Consider the following 21,270-nt stretch of genomic DNA (forward strand, 5'->3'; position numbering starts at 1 on the left):
GATATATTACCAGCGTATACCTTTTTAAGCTTTACGAATTCCATTCGTTAAACAGTGGAACAGGGTTGTAGTACATGCAGGATTTTCAAGCTGTGGATTAACGACAGTCATTAACATTGAGCCACCCACTATGCAATTTGTGTCTGTTAAGAAAAGAAACCGAAACGGGGTGCTCTGCTATACCGATTCTAGTAATGAAAAAAGAAGTTTAATTAAAATGTGGCTCTGCATGGCCAAACCACGATCTGTCTCCAGAATAATTTGCATATATATATATATATATATATATATATATATATATATATATATATATATATATATATATATATATATATATCTGGGAACTTGTTAACAGGGTATTTCGTTATTCTTTTTTCACCCGAGCTGTTCGCAATTGGAACGCACTGAATAGCCTTGTAACATCTCACGATACGCTGGATGGATGGAATAACTTTAATGAACGGTCCTGCGAGCTACGGGGCGCAAGGTCCCATAGAGCGCGCTACTCAAACGTTGGGACCGGGAGTTGTAACTCCCTGGCTGTATCGTGGGCTCGCTGGACAGCCCAGAGCTGCTCCGCCAGGTCCATGCTGCGTAATGCTTCTTGTAGCCTGGCCTAGTCTTGATTCTTGTTTGCATAGGTCCGACCACACGGCCAGAGCAAGTGATATACGTCTGGTGTGCTATGGCAATTTTCACAATATGATGTTGTGTATAGGTGAGGCATGTAGTGATGTAAAGCTTTGTTCAATTCGCAAGGGAGTCGGTGGCGTCTACAAGGTAAACTTCCTACCTTCTTTGAATTCGTCTTCACGGCAATTTCGTTCTTCTATTTCTTGATGTTAAGCCGATAGCTAAGCTTCTTTATTACGTATTCGTTTTACACCTATCTTTAAAAAGAAAATTACATTGATTTTTTTCTGATGTGCTCGCCAATAGAGGTGTTTGCAATTTGTTTTGATTGTGTGCCTCATTGTACGTTTGTTCTTCACTGGAGAATATACCTGTTTGAACTGAATTATATACCTCTAGTATGTGAGTCGACTCCTGTAACAGTCCTCAAGTGGGATTGACAGTATGTGCTAAATAAATAAATACAATGTAGAACATCATTTACAACCGAGCCCGCATAAAGCGCTTTCGAGAACATTTATTTTTTTTTCACTTAGCTTGCCATGCGATATAATGTAATGAATTTAAGTATAAGTACGTAGACCTGTTTCATGCACATACGGCCAAAGTGACTTATACAATGTGTTTTCCATGAGCTATGCTTTGTCGTCTCCAACTTGGTCCTTTCTCAACTTCACACCTTGAAGTACACCTCCGCAGACGGTGTCTGGGCATGTCTACTACTTTGGGTACGTCCAAGTTAGGTGGCGGGCATCGCTGTAGGTGCAGAAGCGGTACAATTCAAGTACAAGTGTTGGCGCGTGTGAGGACCGCACCGGCTTGAAGTTCCCAAAGAGGCGCTTCTTCCACCCAATGAAGTTGCTGACACTACTACTACTACTACTACTACTACTACTACTACTACTACTACTACAACTACTACTACTACTACTACTACTACTACTACTACTACTACTACTACTACTACTACTACTACTACTACTACTACTACTACTGCTACTACACGCAAGAAAGATCGTGGGGAAGGGAGCATATAGGCCTAGGGATGAGGGCACACGTAGCCTTTCGGTAGGTACATTTTCGGGCAACGAGATTCGAGCGAGGGTCTGATAGGTGTAATGATAGGTGTAACGTTAAGGGATAAGAAAAGAGCAGATTGGGTGAGGGAACAAACGCGAGTTAATGGCATCTTAGTTGAAATCAAGAAAAAGAAATGGGCATGGGCAGGACATGTAATGAGAAGGGAAGATAACCGATAGTCATTAAGGGTTACGGACTGGATTCCTAGGGAAGGGAAGCGTAGCAGGGGGCGGCGGAAAGTTAGGTGGGCGGATGAGATTAAGAAGTTTGCAGGGACGGCATGGCCACAATTAGTACATGACCGGGGTTGTTGGAGAAATATGGGAGAGGCCTTTGCCCTGCAGTGGGCGTAACCAGGCTGATGATGATGATGCAGAGGGAAGGAGGAGGAGTTACAGGTGGTGAGAAACAGTGAGCATTCCGGTCTGCAAGGTTATTGTTGTGGTAATGACTGAACCTTGGCCCAATAGACAGTAATGTTACATGGCAGTAATGATGGACAGTAATGACACATGACGACCTGTGAAGTTTGTGAGTAGGGTCACAAATACGGCAGTGTTCCTTTTTTTATTGTTTGAGCTCTCTACTGCCCTGACGCTCTCGGTATGTACATGGGTATCGTTGACATTAGGGAAGCTGACGAGAGTTTCCATGGCATCGTGTATTTCCTATAGCTCAAATAATAAGGCATCTGAAAAATTCGTTGCATAGCAGTGGATAGCTCGGATCTCAGAATGTGTCGTATCTAAGAGAGTTGTTTGTAGTAGTAGTATGTGACTTTTAAAGAAGAGAAGCTGATCAAAAAAGTGCAGCGCCATAGCTGTCTCTAGCTGTGAGTACACCCCAGGAACATTGCACAGGGGAAGAGCGAGGGAGTAAAAAGAGAGAAGAAGAAGGAAGCCTCCCCAGTCGAGCGGCAAGGCCAACCGCCCGAAGCGCCTATTTGTCCTTTTCTTGGTTTAACATCTGCATTCATATATTCCACACAGGATTCGGTGGTCACGGTTGTTTGAATTGGAAACGGTTGAACATGGCGACGGAGCTTTGTCGTGTTGTTAGCCGTTATAGTTGTGAAATTCCACGGTAGAAAATTGTTGAAGGTCATAGTCATGGCAAATTTTCGAACGCTTGTTAAGCCATATTTTTACAAAGACGCACAATATGCTTCGCGAGAACACTGGCCAATATGTTCTCCCACTTATACCCGTCATTATGACTAAATTTGATCTTTGTGACATATATGGTTCCTTCAGGGCAGCGGGTTAAATTCTGCGCCATTGCTAAAACTCACTTTTAACGCTCCGGAACGTATGCATACCTAATTTATTGAAATAACCTCAATTAAAACGCACACTTCGAACCTTGCCCGCACATTGCACATAACGTGGCACTTATTTTCGCCAAATATAAATGGGATGCCTTATTCAGTATACACTAATGACAATGTGGAATCTAAGAACTTCGTAAACGCCTGGAAATCGAGAGAAAGTAAGAGTTCAGTAATTATTTGGCAACGTGTTTAATTAGATCACAGCCTAAAGGTTTCGCAGCACATTGCAGTTAACGTGCTGCCGAATTCACTGAATGTGTAGCTGGGGTGCGATCGGAGATGGTTGTTCGGCGCGTTCGTTCGGTTACCGGCGCGCGCGATTGGCCTACTCCGCGCCGACGTCGCCAGCCGCGGGGCGCCGCCCCGTTTTTGGTGACGTCAAAATGACGACACGCTCCTGTCAATCATCCGCCCACCGAGCATTTCGTCCGAACGCGACGGGAGTTGAGAAGTTTGGAGCGATCATACGGCTTCGCATGGCGCGTCTGGTGGATTGGATTGGATCCAACAGGCGACCTTTGCGGCTGCAGAATGGCACGTTTGCGAAACGCGTTTGAAGAAATGACAGAAAGTGAATTCCGGCGTCGTTTTTCTTTCTCGAAACAAATAATTCGTTGGTTGCACAGAGAAATCGACAACATCATCGGTGCCAGCGAGCCACTGGGATGTTGTCGCTGCCTCTTGAAAAGTGCGCCACTCTTCCCGTCGGTTTTTTTTTTCTTTTTCCTTCTCGCTGTGCGCGACACCACCTAGGGACGACGCAAAGAACCTTGTAGTTATAAATTGCAGTAGTCACACGTACTACTATTTGAAAACGTGTTTGGGCTTGAGAAGAAAAATACATTTTTTTAGATAAAGATTTAATTCATTTGGAAGACGAGAAACATTTGGTTTTGTAGTATACTGCTTGCAAGCAGACGACAAACGACGGAAGTAAACTTCCGGGGAGGTCACCGCTTCCTGATTGGCTGCTCTCTCCGCCCCGCTGTCACAAATTTTGCATACTGCAACTTTGTGACGTTGCAGCAACTGAACAGAACGCGCAGCGAACAAAATATCTCCGATCGCGCCCCTGGTGTCATGTACAGTCTGTTAAGGATTGTGGGAAACATTGCAGATAACCGCAGTATAACATTTTAGAACGCTTGAACACGTAATTTTTTTGCAAAAGCTGTAATTAACAGACACTAATGAAACATTTATCGCGCATCAGCCATGACATGCTTTGTACTTAAACGAGACATAAACACTGTGCCTTGTGTAGTTAACTGAGGAAAAGGCTCAAACCAACTACATGCCTCATATAAAGCATAGAAATTGCGATAGAACGGGTATTAGGTATTTGTTCTCAAAGTACATAATTGCCGTACACACACCAAACTCTTGGTACGCGTCATCCACAGCATGGCCCCCTTTTGTTTTGAATACGATATAGCTGTCATTTTTGTTCTTTCCAGAGCAGCAGAGAAACTTTGTGTTTCCTATATAACGCCCATCAACAGGCCGAAAACGAGAGTTCATCAATTTTCATTTGGCACGTAGTTAACCCACACACTTGAAAATTTGCCTCATGTCGCCCCTACGATTTCCCATTTCCCTCACAATATGTGCGTGATTCATGAGCGATCTAGTCATTATTTTTGTTTTCAGAAAACGGTTCAGATAACCTTTTTCAGCGCTCCGGGTCACACTAACGGCTCCACTGTAAAATTCGTGTCGCCTAGCCACTTATAACTACTTATAACGACCTCGTTAAGGCCTTTTACCTCAGTCGCCGAACCTTTCGCCCACCTCTCCCGAAGTTCAGCCGGGCGCAGGCTAAAAACAAGCATGTACCCTTCAACCGCCCGCCTGCGCCTTATATTCCCAGACGTTTACACTACACCCAACTGCCGGTGCTGTGGCACTCAGCCGGCTACGTGGGAGTGCCCAGCACAGTGCGGAGTTGCGCCATGGACGACCAAACCAGGGCGACAGCACGCCCGTGAGGCGGCGGCGAGGCAAGCCCTCGACGTCCCCTCATCGGAGGCTTAGGCCCGGCCATCTTAAAGTGCTGCTTCTATAATAAAGGTTTATCTCCCCCTCCCCCTAGCATAGTTAAAACACTTTGCGCTTGTACGTGCGAAAACCACTATCTCGTTACGAGGCACGATGTAGTAGGGGACTCAGGAATAATTTGGACCACCTGGGCTTCTTTAACGTGCCTAGCGGACTTCAAACTTCCGTTGAATTTCTCATGGGACCTTGGACCTTGACGGCCTTGGCTTGTCGTTAGAAAATGTCACATTTTGGCTTATGACGAACCCATTTCGTCATGGTCATTCTCGCGCTTCCTGAATATTGGGGCTACAGCAGGATCAAGGGAAATGATCGCACATACAGAGCTGCCTGGAAGTCCCACCAACAAGACCGCAGCGTTCCCATTCCTGTTTGCAAGGCAGACGCTTCAAGGCATCTTCACCACTTGGCACACAAACTCACGTTATCAGAGTGCTTGTGCACCAATATTATTAAATATTAGGTGCACCAGGCTCATGAACTAAGCCCTTCGCTGAAGCTCCGATCCGCGCTTGGGCGTCATCGACTGGAGGCATCACTTCTTTGCAGGCTATGATTGGGAGCGTCATTTGCTATGGTTTACACTACATTAATTTGAATGAACGACAGTGCTGCGTGCGTGAGTCTGAGGGAGCAATGAGAATATCGAACATTTATTGTGCCGCTGTCGATTTCAGTCGCAAAGACACTCCCTGTCGCATTACGACGAATAAACCACAGGGCGTTGTTCGTGCAGGCGCTACTCGAACACCAACCGAGTTTGCATGGATACGGTAGAAGTATATCGCATTAATTTATTGCATTGACACCGTGCGATTTGTTCCAATGTGTGCATGAACGCCCATATTCCTCCGAAGCAAATTAACGCCACCTAATGCCATCTATTGTCATAACGCCATCTTGCGTCCATAAGCCTGATTTTGCTGAAGCGTTGTCAAACGCAGCGGATGTAAGGGTGTCGGATACACTACGTCAGGTTCTGCTTAGTTTGTCCTCGTGGACAAATTTATGCGACGTTTATGTTGCGGTAACTCAGAGTACTATTGCGATAGCAACTATATAGACACTCCAGGTGCATTTCTGCCGTCGGCGTCACCGTTACCGTCACCGACGCCTTTGGCGGACGCCTTAGGGACACGTTGCGACGTGTTGATCCGCGACGTGACTAAGGTACGCGCCCGAGTGGACCTCATCTTCAAGGCGTTCTGAGATGCTTGCAGAGTGTGTGTAGTGCCGGTATCTTTGTATACGTTCTGCCTTTTACCTTTCGTTGCCATTGAAGCAAGATATGCACAAAGGTCAATTCGCTTGCTGCTGCCGCGATTCTTCGCTCCAGCATTTTGACAGTAAGTTTTCCGCGTTCATCGCGCGAAATGTATTCATGTTTACCTGTGCGCGCGTGACACCATGTTTGTTAATTTAGTTAAAACACGTTGGTAGGCTCGTTGGTTTGAATTCATGATAGAATGCCTAAGCGCGACTGAAAAAGGACGTTCAAAGAAGCAGACACCCAAAGACAGCGCTGTCTCTATGTGGTTTCTTAACACGTCCTCATTCAGTCACGCTTACATGCTCTATCATTGTCAATTTAGTTAGCAAGGGAACGTTTACAAATTTGTATGCCCGATGAAACTACTATTGTTACTTCGTACAGCTATCTACTAATTTGCTATCGCAATCAGTGCTTTGCCTTTCGGGCGGAACAGTGATTTTTTTTAACAGGACATTCAAATTTCCCAGCATGTCCGCAAATGCTGCCATGTCCAGTAGTATAAAGTCAAGCACGGTCGTCTCGATTTATATCTCCTCAATGCAGACTTGGCTAGGTTAACGCCGCGAATAAATTAACTCACCTATGTTAACGTCATTGACTTTTGTAAAAGGAAACATTATTTCAAATGTGGATAATGTATTCACGAGGGAAAACAAATCGAGTGGGGCGTTCTACATAAGCCGCCATTATTGTTTTGATGCCCCGCAGTGCGGCAGAGGCCGTCCACGGTTTTTTGGCCTGGTACCGCAGAGCGAATGCTTTCACATAAATGCCGATACGACACGCTTCGGTTTACATGCGCCGCTGAAAAGCGTATTCTACATCTCAAACTACCTCTGTTTGGCGCATTGGATGCGACACGCCTTCCTATAAATTTCGTCGTTTACATTAGGTGCGATACGCTTGAAAGTTGATACCATACGTTTCTGTAGTATCGTATTTGGTCCATGTGGCCATGTGGTCGCGTGAAGCACGCGTCGAGGCAGAGGTGGCTAGCTAGATCGCGACTGCATGGGAGGACACCCGGCTGCCGTTATCGTACGCGAGTTTAAGAAGTGTATTTCGAATGAGCTGGACGGCACAGAAGAGAACGCATTTTGGGAAAAGGAGGGCGACAAGGAAGGCAGTGATCTCGACGTGGATGGTTAGGAGGAGGGACTGGTTGCATGCAGTAAGCGGCAGCTAGCGTAGCGTTTTCGAAATAAATATTGTTTGAATAAAAAAAATGTTAGTGCTGTTGTTTCATTCGAATAGCATCTCTTGCCTATTTGAACCTACCCTTGCAGTCCCAGAACACTCATACCATAACCTTGCCAGCGGATAGAACCACCTTTGCCTTTTTGGTGCTGGGGAGGTGGAATGTTTCCACTGTCTCGAGGCTTCTTTTCACTCAGGACGAAAGTGATGCACCCAGGTTTCATCCATTCTAAGGAATCTCTGCAGAAAAATATTAATCAAATAGTTGCAGATTTTTTGCAGAGTGAAGTCCTCTCAGACGTTTCTTCTCTAATGTTGAAAGTCTGGGCACCCATCCGGCCAAAACTTCGGGCATGCTCATGTGTTAGAATATGGTCAACCTTTTCCACTGATATGCCCACATCATCTGCAATTGCTGCTGTGTGACACGTCGGTCAGCCATTGCAATGTCTTGAACTTTTTGGACATTTTCATCTGTTGAGGGACAACCAATGCGTGCAGCATCTTCAATATGACGTCTGGCCTCGCTTGATATCGGCAACCCACTTTTCCACTATAGCATAAGAAAGAGCATTGCCCCTAATGTCTCCAGCATGTCCTTACCAATTTCTTGTGGTGTCAGTACTTTTTATTAAAGATATTGAATGACTGCTCGCTTTGCGAATTTCTTTGTTTTCATATTTCAGCTTCATGACCTTGCTCTCAACCGCTTTTCCTGAGACCAATAATATCAAAATAAATCCAGATTGACCATGCTTGCTCTTGCAAAACAAGACCACGCGAAAAAGATTTCACGAGTGTTCTGCAAACTTTTCAGGCACCGCTCGTAGCTTGGGCCACTAAGTATGGGGTCGTCGTCTATGCATCGCCATCATTCCGGCTTTGCTGCCCGAATCTCGTGATACCGTCATCTCCACGCCATCATCGGCGTACAATCGTAATGCATTCCTTGTCACACCGCGGTCGTGGTGCCGTCGAGATCGTCAGTCGTCGTCATTGCAGCTTCGGAATTTGACACTCCTCGTGCTGTCTTCGTCACGCCTCCAACTCCGACTCAGTAGTATTTTCTAATAACATGGGCCACTAGGCATGTGTGTAGTCGCAATGCCACCACGGCCATGTATAGTCATCATTACAGATTCGTCATCGAACACTCGTCACGCCATGATCATCTCGCTATCGTCGGTCCACAGTCGTCGTCATGCCATCGTCGTGATGCTGTTGTTTCATCATTGTCATCGTTTCAGTCAGGTCATGCCATTTTCGTCATGCCATCATCGTCATATATTGTATTCGTCGTTCGATCGGCGTCAATATTTTTCGTCATTATATTGTAAACATACTGTCGTCATTAAATCATGATTATACTGCCGCTGGTATGCCGTCCTCATAAGACAGTCTCTATCATGCGTCCGTAGTCAGACCATCGTCTTCATGACGTCGTGGTCGTGCCGTCGTCGTCACACCAGCTTCGTCAGTAGATTCTCGTCATGCTGCCGTCATGATGCCATTGTCGTCACGCAGGTTTCATGATACAGTCATCGTTACGCCATTTTGATCATACACTCGTCATACCATTGTCTTCATGCCATTGTCATGCCATCGTCTTCATTCTCCACGCCATTTGTTTCCATTATTTCATGCTCATCATGCCATAGTCGTGATGTTTTCGTCGTTATACTACCTTCATTTAAAAATCGACATCTCATCATCCTCATGCCATCGTCGTCATACTGTTGTCATCTGTCATCCCTTTGTCGGCACTTTCTCGCTGTTATACCTTCGTCACTCTGGCAGTGGCAGCGGCGACGTACGCACGTCATTTAATCAACTTGTCTGGATTTTTGCAGAGGCCGGCGCTTCATCTGATTCCTGACCAGGACTGTTCTGCGTGTCCCGCCATCTGCCTGACTGTACTGTAACTAAAGCCTTCTGTCGCTTCTGTCTTGGGGACGGTGTTTTCACTGGAAAGCTGGTTTCACTCTGGCAGCGGCAGCGGCGACGTACGCACGTCATTTAATCAACTTATCTGGAATTTTGCAGAGGCCGCCGCTTCATCTGATTCCTGTAAGAGGATCCGAACTGGGCCGTGGCTGCCTGTTTGTTTCTCAAGAAAACAGACTACGTGAGCAACTCACCGTTGTTCCATTTGCCTTTACCAGGACCAGGACTGTTCTGCGTGTCCCGCCATCTGCCTGACTGTACTGTAACTACAGCCTTCTGTCGCTTCTGTCTTGGGGGCGGTGTTTTCACTGGAAAGCTGGTTTCACTCTGGCAGCGGTAGCGGCGACGTACGCACGTCATTTAATCAACTTGTCTAGATTTTTGCAGGTTGGTGGCATTTCTTATTCTGTGCTGTAGCATAGCTCCTCCCCTGTCGTCTCTGTTGCTGCCACGAGTCTTGTAGTGCTTTTACCTTGTTGTGACTACTGGTTAGAGTGTCGTATATGCCATATCTGTGCCACCTTTAGGCTATGGAGGGTTCCGGCTCTGGAAGCCTGCGCAATGTTGCAAAGTCTCTTGCTGATAAGCAGCCAGGTACTATAAAGGAAGTCACAAAAGTGTTGGTTGAACTGACAGCTAAGCTTGAGACGTTTGCGACGGACATGAGAAATGTCGTCGGTGGTGTTGCTAACTCCAATACAGAGATTCGCTGTGAACTTGGAGCCATTCGCGACTCCATTGGCTTTATGAACGATGGTTTCGAACAATTCAAGAAGGATGTTGACGCGTTCCGTCGCGAGCTGACTGCAGTGACGGCTGAAAATCAGCGATGTAAAACGGACAATGAGGAATTAAGTAAAAAACTGAAAGAAGCAAAGAGAGAAATAGTTGAGCTGAAACAATACAATAGGAACATGAACCTTGAGGTTAAAGGACTACCGTTAGTTGCAAACGAAGATCTGAGAAGAAGTGTTGGACAAATTGCCACATGTATAGGCACAAGTGTCACGGACAACGACATTGATGTAGTACATCGTGCCCCTTCTAAAGATAAAAATAAACCGAACCTGATGATAAAGTTTTCGACTAGGTCTGCACGAGACAGAGTACTCTCTGCTGCGCGAACCGCTAAGTTAAGCACTGGGACCCTGGGCTTTGCAGAGAGTAATCCTGTATATATCAATGAGCATCTGTGCGTTGAAAACAAGCGTCTATTGGGTAGAGCTCGCCAACTGAGGCGACAAAAGGAATGGAAGTTTCTGTGGGTGTCACAGGGAAAGATCCTGATGCGGAAGTCTCAAAATTCGCCTGTCCTTCATGTTACATGTGACTCGGACCTAGACAAGGTGCGTTAGGTTACCGGCTATTGCATACTCAATGCCATTTATGTCATGGTGCCAACAGATAGAATGGCTCAAGAACAATCTAGGAACCTATGGTTCTTCTTGCTTTTCTCGATATTTTTGAAAGCAGTTAACGGAGCGATTCTTCAGACACCCACGCACATTTTCCGAATCTATGAGGTTTCGTACCTAGCAAATGCGCCTGATAGTGTCCTTATGTATGTGAGCTCTAAACTACTGTCGGAAACAGCTCTTTTTATGAACGTTAACCTTTTGACCAATATTGTACACCTTAGAGTCTATAGTACATCAGTGTTGCGCTCATTTGTTCTTGCTTGCTACAGTGTTGCGGTTGAGGGCGTCACCCACATACAAATTAAGTTCCCCTTAATATTCTCTTCAGCAGTTGGTCTTGCATATATAGCGTCTTATTCGTCTATGCCAGTGGCACTGTTTCTACATTGCAATGGCTGTCTTTTTTTCCTGAGAATTAAGTTTCAAAATGGCTCTGAAATGTACTAGTCCCTCTGAATTAAGCACGATTGTTGCGCATCAGTGCCTATCAACTCTGAGTTTCCTGCATATGAACATACAGTCAGCCCGTTCTAAAGAAGATGAATTGTGGAATTTTCTAGATGAATTTAAATTTAAATTTTCTGTCATTATGTTGACTGAAACTTGGTACCGCGATGACACCGATATTGTGCATATTGATGGGTATAATGTGGCCTATATAAATAGAGAAACTAGAGGCGGCGGTGTATGCATATATGTGGAAAGAAGTATTGGCTATCAGTATTTTGATGAATGGTCTCGATGCTGTGAAGACATTGAAATTCTGTGCTTAAAATTCGAAAACTCTCTATTTACTGTTGTGTATAGACCTCCTCACGGTAACATCAACAAGTTTCTTCAATATTTAGATAATTTATTTTGGTTTGTTAATGAAAATAATTATTCATTAGTACTCGGTGGTTACCTCAACATTGACATGCTCACAAAGACTAGCAAACAAACTGACCTGTCAAATCTACTTCTTTCGCATGGCCTTTCAAATGTTATAACTACCCCAACTCGCATTACAGCTGCTACAGCCACCTTGATAGATCTATTTATAACAAATTCTGCTAACCTACTACATCATGGTCCGATAAGTATCGCTATCAGTGATCATTTGCCAATTAGCCTAATTACTACGGTTGAAATTAAACAGAGGCACCCGGTGAAATCAGACATTTATTTTCAAGACATTAATTCACAATCTCTTTCTTGCTTTCGTGACGAAATAAGCTCGTTGGGCTGGGATGACATACTCTCCTCTTCATCACCTGAGAGCGCCTATGACCGCTTCATTAAGATCGTGTGCACAGTATACCAAAAACACTTTCCTTACAGGCACGTAAAAAAACCTAAGCACGCTCGCAAGCCATGGATCTCCTCGAAGCTAATCAAAATGATAAATGAAAAGAATAGGCTGTACCATGCGTTTTTGAATAGCCGTGACCCAGATGATTTAAAGCAGTTCAAGAAATATCGAAATAACCTGACTAAGCTGCAAAAACAAGCTAAATGCGACTATTACTACTCCATGTTCGATGGTATCGTTGATGCAAATCAGACTTGGAATAAGCTGAATTCTGTTATATCATCAAGGCGACCCGCCAGTACTATTAAAGAGCTCAAGGTTGGTAATGAGGTTCTTAAAGATGAAGCACTCGCCAATAAATTTAATGATTACTTTGCCTCTCTAGTTGAAAGCACTTATGATCAGGATGCCTTGATGTATTTGCCCTGTCCCCTTACACATTCTTTGTATATTGATGAGACTGATGACACTGAGGTTTTAAATGTGTTCAGAAGTTTTAGGCGATCTAAAAGTGAGGATGTGCATGGATTAAAAATACAACCAATTCTTTTCGTTATTGACCTGCTCACCCCTTGCCTGATGATGTGTAGTGTTTTATGGCGCAAGGGCCAGGTATGGCCAAAGAGCGCCATGACAAATGTTATGTTAGCGGTGCATTGTGAATGATGCAGGCAATGAGTTAGGCAATGAATTTCTTATGGTATATGTGACATGGCTGTAAGAAGGCCTAAAATCGTTCGCTGTGGATGGCGTAAAATATGTAGTTGCTAAAATAATGACTCTGACTAAATAATGCTGTGGGCTATGGTAATGGAGTCTCGCTAAAAGCATGATGCAATAAAACATAGCATTGACACTTTAGATTCAAGGAAGCCTTTGAGTACAAGGCTGTTATACGTGAGCTAAAAATGTCCTGGCCAAATGATTTCGAGAGTGTCTGTTTCAGCTAAAAACGCTAAAACTAGTTTCGGATTAAAAAGCGGTTCATTGCCGAGAAAAAATTTCGGGTGAAGAGGAATATTTTCGCGATATGCAGAAATGAAATACTTTTTCCTCTGTGTTTCTAATGCAGGGCATTGAATAAGAACGTGCAGGACTGTGAGGTTCTGGCCGCACTTACCACAAGTGGGAGGATGCCCCCCAGTCAAGAGGTAAGAGTGAGTGCCGTAAGTGTGTCCTATTCTTAATCGGCAAAGGAGCACTTCGTTATATCGCGATGTTCTCTCCGATACCCAATATCCTAATTTGGGTTTTATCAAGTACAGTTTATTTGATATCTGAGCATTCCACTGCTGCTGCCAGTGGATTTTCAGTTTGTGACGCAAGTATGCTTTAAGATCTGTAGCAGGGATGGGTATGTTTATGTCTGTCTCATTAAAAGCTACCGAAGTAGCTTTCTCGTCAGCGGCTTCGTTGCCCTTTATGCCACAGTGGCCAGGTACCCAGCATAGGATGATCGTTTGCTTAGCACTATAAGCTGAGCACAGTAATGTATACAATTGGTTAAAGACAGTGTTTTTATGTTTACGTACATTCATAAGGGTTCGCACTACACTCAATGAGTCTGTGAACACTGTAGCCTTAGTAAGATTCGTTTGCCTGATGTGCTTCACTGCAGAGAGTATTGCATATGCTTCCGCTGTAAAGATACATGTATATGGGTTCAATGTACCGGATATTAAGAATTCTGGTCCTATTGCTGCGTAAGCAACACCAGAAGACGACTTAGAGGCATCTGTATAAAATTTAGCACAAGAATATTTCTCCTGAAGCTCAAGAAAATGTGATCGTATGTGTGCCTCAGGTGCTCGTTTTGTTATTTCTGCAAACGAGACATCACATTCGATAGACTGCCATTCCCACGGCGGTGGAAGCCGCGTAGTTGCCATTATGACATTCTCTAAAATCGGCACAGCTGTGTCCTCGGACAATGCTTCCAACCGAAGGGACAGAGGAGGTCTAGTGCATGGGCGGTTGCGGAAAAGCCTAGCCGTAGACAGGTCGTGAATAACTGAATGGCACGGATGATGGCAATTTGATTTGACTTTAAGGGCATAAGAGAGAGTTAAATATGTTCTTTGGCGATGTAGGGACCATTCATTCGATTCAGCATACAGGCTTTCTACAGGGCTAGTCCTGAACGCACCAGTAGCAAGACGGATAACCAAGTGGTGGACGGAATCGAGCATCTTCAACGCGCTAGGCGTGGCAGAGTTATACACAATGGCTCCGTAGTCAAGGCGTGACCGTATAAGGCTTTTGTACAAGCTCAAGAGGCATCTTCTGTCACTTCCCCAAGATGTGCGGGACAAGAGCTTCAGTAGATTCATTGTCCTCAAGCATTTCATTTTCAAATATTTTAAGTGTGGGATAAAAGTTAGTTTGGAGTCTAGAATGAGGCCTAGAAATTTATGTTCATGACTAACAGATAGCCGTTCTCCATTAAGATCAATAACGGGCTCCGGTATTACCCCTCTCTTATTGGAGAAAAGAATGCATGTACTTTTTTCAGGGTTCAGTCTAAAGCCGTTCTCGTCTGCCCACTTAGACAACTTATTCAGGCCAAGCTGCACTTGTCGCTCGCATATACTAAGATTACATGACTTGTACCCTATTTGGATATCATCCACGTATATGGAATAAAACATTGTACGTGGTATGATAGTATGGAGCGAATTCATTTTTACAAGAAATAAAGTACAGCTCAGCACTCCACCTTGTGGCACACCTGTTTCCTGAGTAAATTGACGAGATAGGACATTACCAATACGAACATGAAATGTGCGGTTGCACAGATAACTTTGGATCACCTTTAGCAAGTTGCCTCGGACGCCCATTCCAGCTAGATCACGAATAATTCCGATACGCCAAGTAGTATCGTATGCTTTCTCCATGTCTAAAAATACCGATAAGAAAAACTGTTTGTGCACAAAGGCATCCCGGATATTTGTCTCGATACGGACAAGTTGATCTGTTGTGGATCTATGTTCCCTGAAGCCACACTGCAAGGGATCTAGTATCTTGTTACTTTCAAGAAAATGCACCAAGCGGTGGTTAGTAATTTTCTCAATAAACTTACATAGGCAGCTTGTTAGGGCTATAGGCCTATAGCTGCTGGCCAAAGACGGGTCCTTGCCGTCTTTCAGAATAGGGATTATGATTGCTTTCTTCCAGGCTGACGGGATATAGCTAGCAGAGAATATGGCGTTAAAAAGGGAGAGGAGTGTTTTGTGTGCTTCGGGATGCAGATGTTGAATCATCTCGTAAATTATTCGATCGGTTCCAGGAGCTGATTGATTACTACTATGTAGTGCAGCCTGAAATTCAGCCATATTGAAAGGACGGTTGTACGGTTCATCGATCTTTCCTTTTTGGTCCAGAGGCCGTCTCTCAGCTTGTTTCTGGTATCTAAGGAATGCATCGGAGTAATGCAATGGGCTAGAAATGTTTTCAAAATGTGCCCCAAGAGAGTCAGCTTGGTCCTGAAGGGTATTTCCTTGCGTGTTTACTAATGGTAGAGGATGAGTTTGCCGACCTTTGATTTTATTCACTCTGTTCCAGGCTTTTCGTTCATCATTATAAGAGTTGATGCTAGAAATATATCTTTGCCAGCTCTCCCTTTTGGCACGTCGCCGCGTTCTTCTACCCTCAGACTTTATTTTCTTGAAAATGATCAAATTCTCCGTAGTTGGAAAGTCTCGAAGGTTCTTCCAAGCTTTATTTTGATTTCTACGCGCTTTTTTGCAGTCATCGTTCCACCATGGAACACGTCGCTTACAGTACGATCCATTTGTTACGGGGATACATACTGACGCCGCATCAACTATGAATACTGTGAAGTATGTCACTGCATCTTCGATAGATAGATTACAGATGTCATTCCAAGTCAAATGTGTTAGCTCCCTGTATCGTGTCCAATCGGCACAATCGACTTTCCACTGGGAGACATGTGGAGAGCACTCATCACCTCTTGTTAGTTTTATGACAATGGGGAAATGGTCACTCCCGTACGGATTCTCAATCACGTTCCAGTCCAGATGCGGCAAGAGTGAACTCGATGCAATGCTCAAATCAATAGGTGAAAATGTTTTGTTTGCGACACAGTAAAATGTAGGATCTTTTCCATTTAGCAAACAAGCATCTGTAGAGAGGAGGAAGTTTTCCACTAAGCGTCCTCTGGCATCACAACGACGGCTTCCCCAAAGGGTGTTGTGTGCATTAAAATCTCCAAGGACAATGTAAGGTTCAGGCACTTCATAGATAAAGGTGTCAAATTCTGTTTTTGAAAGTTGGTAGTTCGGAGGGATATATAGTGAGCAAATTGTTACTAGTTTATTAAACAATATCGCACGTACTGCAACTGCTTCTAGGGGTGTTTTAAGCTGTAATTGCCGGCATGCAACACCATTATCTACAATTATTGCCACACCGCCAGACGAGGCAAGGGCGTCGTTGCGGTCTTTCCGGAAAATGGCATACTGCCGGAGAAAGTTCGTGCATGAAGGATTAAGATGTGTTTCCTGGACACACAGCACCTTTGGATTGTACTTATTTAAGAGTTCCTTAATGTCGTCTAGGTTGTGGAGTAAACCCCTGACATTCCATTGTATTATCTGTGTATCCATGATGTGTGGAGTTTGTGCTGTGTGTCTAAGAAATATAACTAAGCTCACGAAGCCTTTCCAGGCCCCTTGATGCGAGCTCTCTCTTTCTTCCCGGCGCGCTCGAGGGAGCTGCGCCGTTCCTTGGGCGTCTGAGACGCCGGATTTGTGCTCGTATCCATCACCTCTTCTGAGGCGGTGGATACTGCCCGCGGAGCGGGGCTTTTCGCGGGGGTGGTGGGCCGATCTGCACGTGCAGTGGCCCTGGGTTCAACAGGCCCGAGGGCCTGCTGTTCCTCCTTTGCGGGGGCTGGAACAGCGCTGGCTGTTCCGGCCGGGGGGGGGGGGGGGGGCTAATGGCGTGACCGCCGTCACACTCCGTGTGACTTGGGCGGCTGCCGAATGATGTAGCGCTGCCCCCCGGCGCGCCACATCGGTGTAGGAAGGACTAGACTGATTGTGGAGAGCGAAACGTTTGCGTGCCTCTGGAAAAGATACGTTTAGTTTGACTTTCAGTTCTATGATTTGTTTCTCTTTCTTCCACGAGGGGCACGATCGCGAGTAGGATGGGTGATCTCCTTTACAGTTGGGACAGCACATTTCTGAAGTGCAGATGTCTGAAGCGTGATCTGTTGAACTACATTTAGCGCAAGTATCACGCCCTCTGCAGGTTTGCGACCCATGCCCAAAACGCTGACACTTGAAGCATCGACGCGGATTAGGGATGTATGGTCGAACACGTAGCTTGCAGTAGCCGGTTTCTATTGTTTCAGGCAGGTCGCTGGTTCCGAAAGTAATGATTATGTGTTTGGTCGGTATTTGTTTGCCATCTCGCCTTAATGTTATTCTTTGCACCTTTACTACGTTCTGCTCTTGCCATCCTTCTAGCAGTTCGCTTTCACTCAGTTCGAGAAGGTCATCTTCTGAGACGACCCCGCGCACTGTGTTCATGGATCTGTGTGGGCCCACTGAGACTGGAATTTCACCAAATGCTACGAGTTTCGAGAGCTTGTCATATTGTGCTTTGTCGCGAAGTTCGAGAAGAAGATCACCACTTCCCATCTTCGTCACTTTATAGCCTGGGCCAATTGCTTCGGTGAGGCATTTTGCTACAACAAATGGTGAGATCATTCTGACTGTTTTGCTATCGTGCTGACTGTGTACAACGTGGTACTTAGGAAAAGATTGCTTTGTTTGCATGAAAAACGTGAAAGTTTCATCGGTGCGCCCCCTCTTGAGGGAGCGATCAGGTAATGGAGGAAAGTTGCTTGCCACATAGCATTGGAAATTTCAGCGGCGATGGTGGCCACCCACCACCGAGCCCAACAAGGGGACGCTACAAGGTTAGAAGGATACCTGCAGGCGCCAGCCATGCATCGCCGCTATAACCTAATATATATACCCAAGGTTGGATATATTACACACGGTTAACCCTTGCCGCCAAGAAAAACGGAAGTAATAAGAAGTGAAGAGGAGACAGGAAAGATGGAAAAGAGGGAGAGAAAGACGAAGATTGGAGAGGAGGACAGGAAAAGGCGACTGCCGGTTTCCTCCAGGTGGGTCAGTCTGGAGGTGCCGTCTATGTGAAGCAGAGGCCAAAGGAGTGTGCAGAGCCAAAGGAGAGTGTCTGGGGGCCGTAAAGGTCCAAGCACCCGGCATTGACTCAACTCCCAGGATCCCCCTTTCCCCGGACACGGCTAAGCCGCGCACGGCTACACGCGGGAGGGTCCAACCCTCATGTGCTCGGGTGCGTGGTGTCGCAACACACCAAACGCCTGCTAACGCAGACGCCCCTGCGGGGCACCCCTTGCCTCACTCACATTTATAACATCTCCCTAACCTCTGGCATTTTTCCTCAACAGATGAAAATCGCAAGGGTAGCTGTGGTTTACAAAGGCGGAGAAAGGGAAAACTTAAGTAACGATAGACCAATCTCAATTCTTCCACTGTTTTCAAAAGGTTTAGGAAAAATTATTCTCCTTAGGATGACTGCCTTTTTTAACAAGTATTCTGTTTTAACACCATGTCATTATGGCTTTAGGTCAGGCTGCTCGACTGAAACTGCTCTTCTTAAACAAAAGGAACTAATTTTGAAAAATATAGAGGCGAGGAAACTAACATTGGGAGTATTCCTAGATTTCTCAAAAGCTTTTGACAGAATTAACCATGGAACACTATTACAAAAATTGAATTGTTATGGTACACGCGGAATAGTTTTAGATTTAATTAGAAGTTACATAACCAATATAAAGCAATGCGTATCAATAAATAGAAAATTATCTTCGTTTAAACTTATTAAGCAAGGCGTGCCTCAAGGTAGCATATTGGGACCACTTTTATTTATCAGTTACATAAATGACATTGTTAATATTGATGTTTCGATTACCTATATTATTTACGCAGATGATACTAGTTTATTCTTCTCAGGAACTAAGGAGGATCAGCTCATCAATTTTGCAAATGAAATACTTCACAAGATATATAACTGGTCTGTAAAAAATTCTCTCCAGTTAAACTGCTCCAAGACAAAAGCGGTCCTCTTTAGAGCGAAGTCCACGCCTTGTGATCTCACCCAATGCCTCACACTCAATGACACAAAAATAGAACTTTCCGCTACAGCAAAAACATTGGGTGTTATCTTCCATGAATTGATGCTATGGGACCACCACACCGATTACTTACGAAATAAACTTAGTAAAGCGTTAGGTATGTTGCGCAGGTGCCAGAGGCTACTACCAATACCACAGAAACTTATGGTTTATAACGCACTATTTGCTTCTCACCTGTGCTATTGTAACCTGGTCTGGTCAAATAGTACTAAGAAATCATTAGGAAATTTAGTTTCAGTTCAAAAGAATGCCTTACGTGCTATTTCAGACTTACCTTACAATGGACATACGCGTGACATATTCCGGAAGTTCAAGATTTTACGTGTAGACCGCCTTTATGAGCATCAACTTATGTGTTCTTTTAAACGTGACATGATTAAGGGTACTAATCATATCATAAACATCGCGAACTTGCAGTGGAATCCTTCTTTTCGCCTAAATCGATATACGGAACACTGGGAAGTCCCGCGCCCTCGGACTAACTATGGCCTTCAAGCACTCTCCTACTGTCTTCCCTCTACACTTAACAAATATAGTCTAAATGATGTAAACATACGCCATACATCCAAGAGCACATTACTGCAAAAATTTCTGTGAATAATTAACTTTTTGGTTTGTCGGCTGAAAAGTATTTCTTTGCTATTTCTAAGTTGTCATTTCTGGTTTTCATGCATACATGTATGCGTATATGCATGTGTGTGTGTATATATATATGTATAAATGTGTGTATATATATGCGTCTGTGAATATCTATATGTCAACTGACCTTGCCACAAGAATGTACTACGAATATCTTGCCATGTTGCTGCCTGTTGTTCATGGGGAGGTGGGACTAGTCAAGCTGCCGTTATGCAGCTTTTATCCTGCCATCCCTACCACTTTGTATATATAAGTGTACTTATGTGGTAAAAATAAACTTCTTCTTCTTCTTCTTCTTCTTCATAATTCTGGTATCGACATCTCATTGTGATCATGCCGTCGTCGTTATATGCGGTTATCGTTCCATTGATATCATTCCTTCGTTATTCTATCGTCGCTGCGTCGGCTTCATACTGTCATGGTCATGACTCTGTGGGAGGCGGTGCGACGAGGTAGCCGCTGTAGCCACGGTTTATTTAGGCCGGCCAGCCATGGTGCCGCGGCATCTCTGGAGTGACAGATACCGCGGTCGCTGAGGTCGAGCGCGCCAGCGCGTTCTATTCTCGTGCTGCCTGCACGTAAGCCGTCTTCTTCACCGGCTCTGTAGGCGATAGTCGCAACGCTACTGGGCCACCCTCCTAGTGCGAAGCTTGGCTGAAATATGTGTAAACGGCGTGCTTATAGAAAAAAAGACTCTGTAAGCCCATATACGTGAGTTCGTTGCGTCTTTTAAGATGTCCAGGTAAAATATGTGTTGCGGCGAAGGGCACTAATTGCTCTCTGGTGGTCGTGGCTGAGAGTGTCTGGACACACGGCACGTTGTGTTGTGCGTTGATGACGTCGTATTGTGTTGTCGGCGCCTGCGCACTCAGTGTGGGGCAACACGGCAAGCAGGATTGAGGCGTATTGGCTGGTTCTTGGCACTTGCCGCAAGTTCAGGCCGTTCAAGGGAACAGCGCAGAAGATGGTACCGTCGAATAGGCGTGCAACGGTGGTAGTGACGACGAACTTTGAGTGGCGCTGTGCTTTGTCGCCCTTGCCAATTCGTGCTGCGTCACCATTTCAGGTGCGGATACCATTGTGTCGGGTGGCGTAATGTGACGACCAGCAAGACTTAGGGCTTGAGATGGCGTGGTCAGTCCGACCGCTGATCGTTTGGTGCGTAAATTGCCAGGGCTTTTCTCAGAGGAATATGGA

The 21,270-nt window shown here is 45.0% G+C and overlaps 1 long non-coding RNA gene across 1 annotated transcript in view; it reads left to right on the top strand.

The window, feature by feature from the left end:
* Positions 1–9,534: 9,534 nt before the first annotated feature.
* The window catches only part of LOC135918100 (uncharacterized), a 31,013-nt gene continuing 19,277 nt past the window's right edge, over positions 9,535–21,270 (top strand). Inside the window, exons 1-2 of the long non-coding RNA XR_010569548.1 lie at positions 9,535–9,902; positions 13,297–13,375. This is a non-coding gene — a long non-coding RNA (uncharacterized lncRNA). The remainder of the gene's footprint in view (positions 9,903–13,296; positions 13,376–21,270) is intronic.

This window comes from Dermacentor albipictus, chromosome 2, assembly GCF_038994185.2.
Source record: "Dermacentor albipictus isolate Rhodes 1998 colony chromosome 2, USDA_Dalb.pri_finalv2, whole genome shotgun sequence".
Lineage (NCBI taxonomy): Eukaryota > Metazoa > Arthropoda > Arachnida > Ixodida > Ixodidae > Dermacentor > Dermacentor albipictus.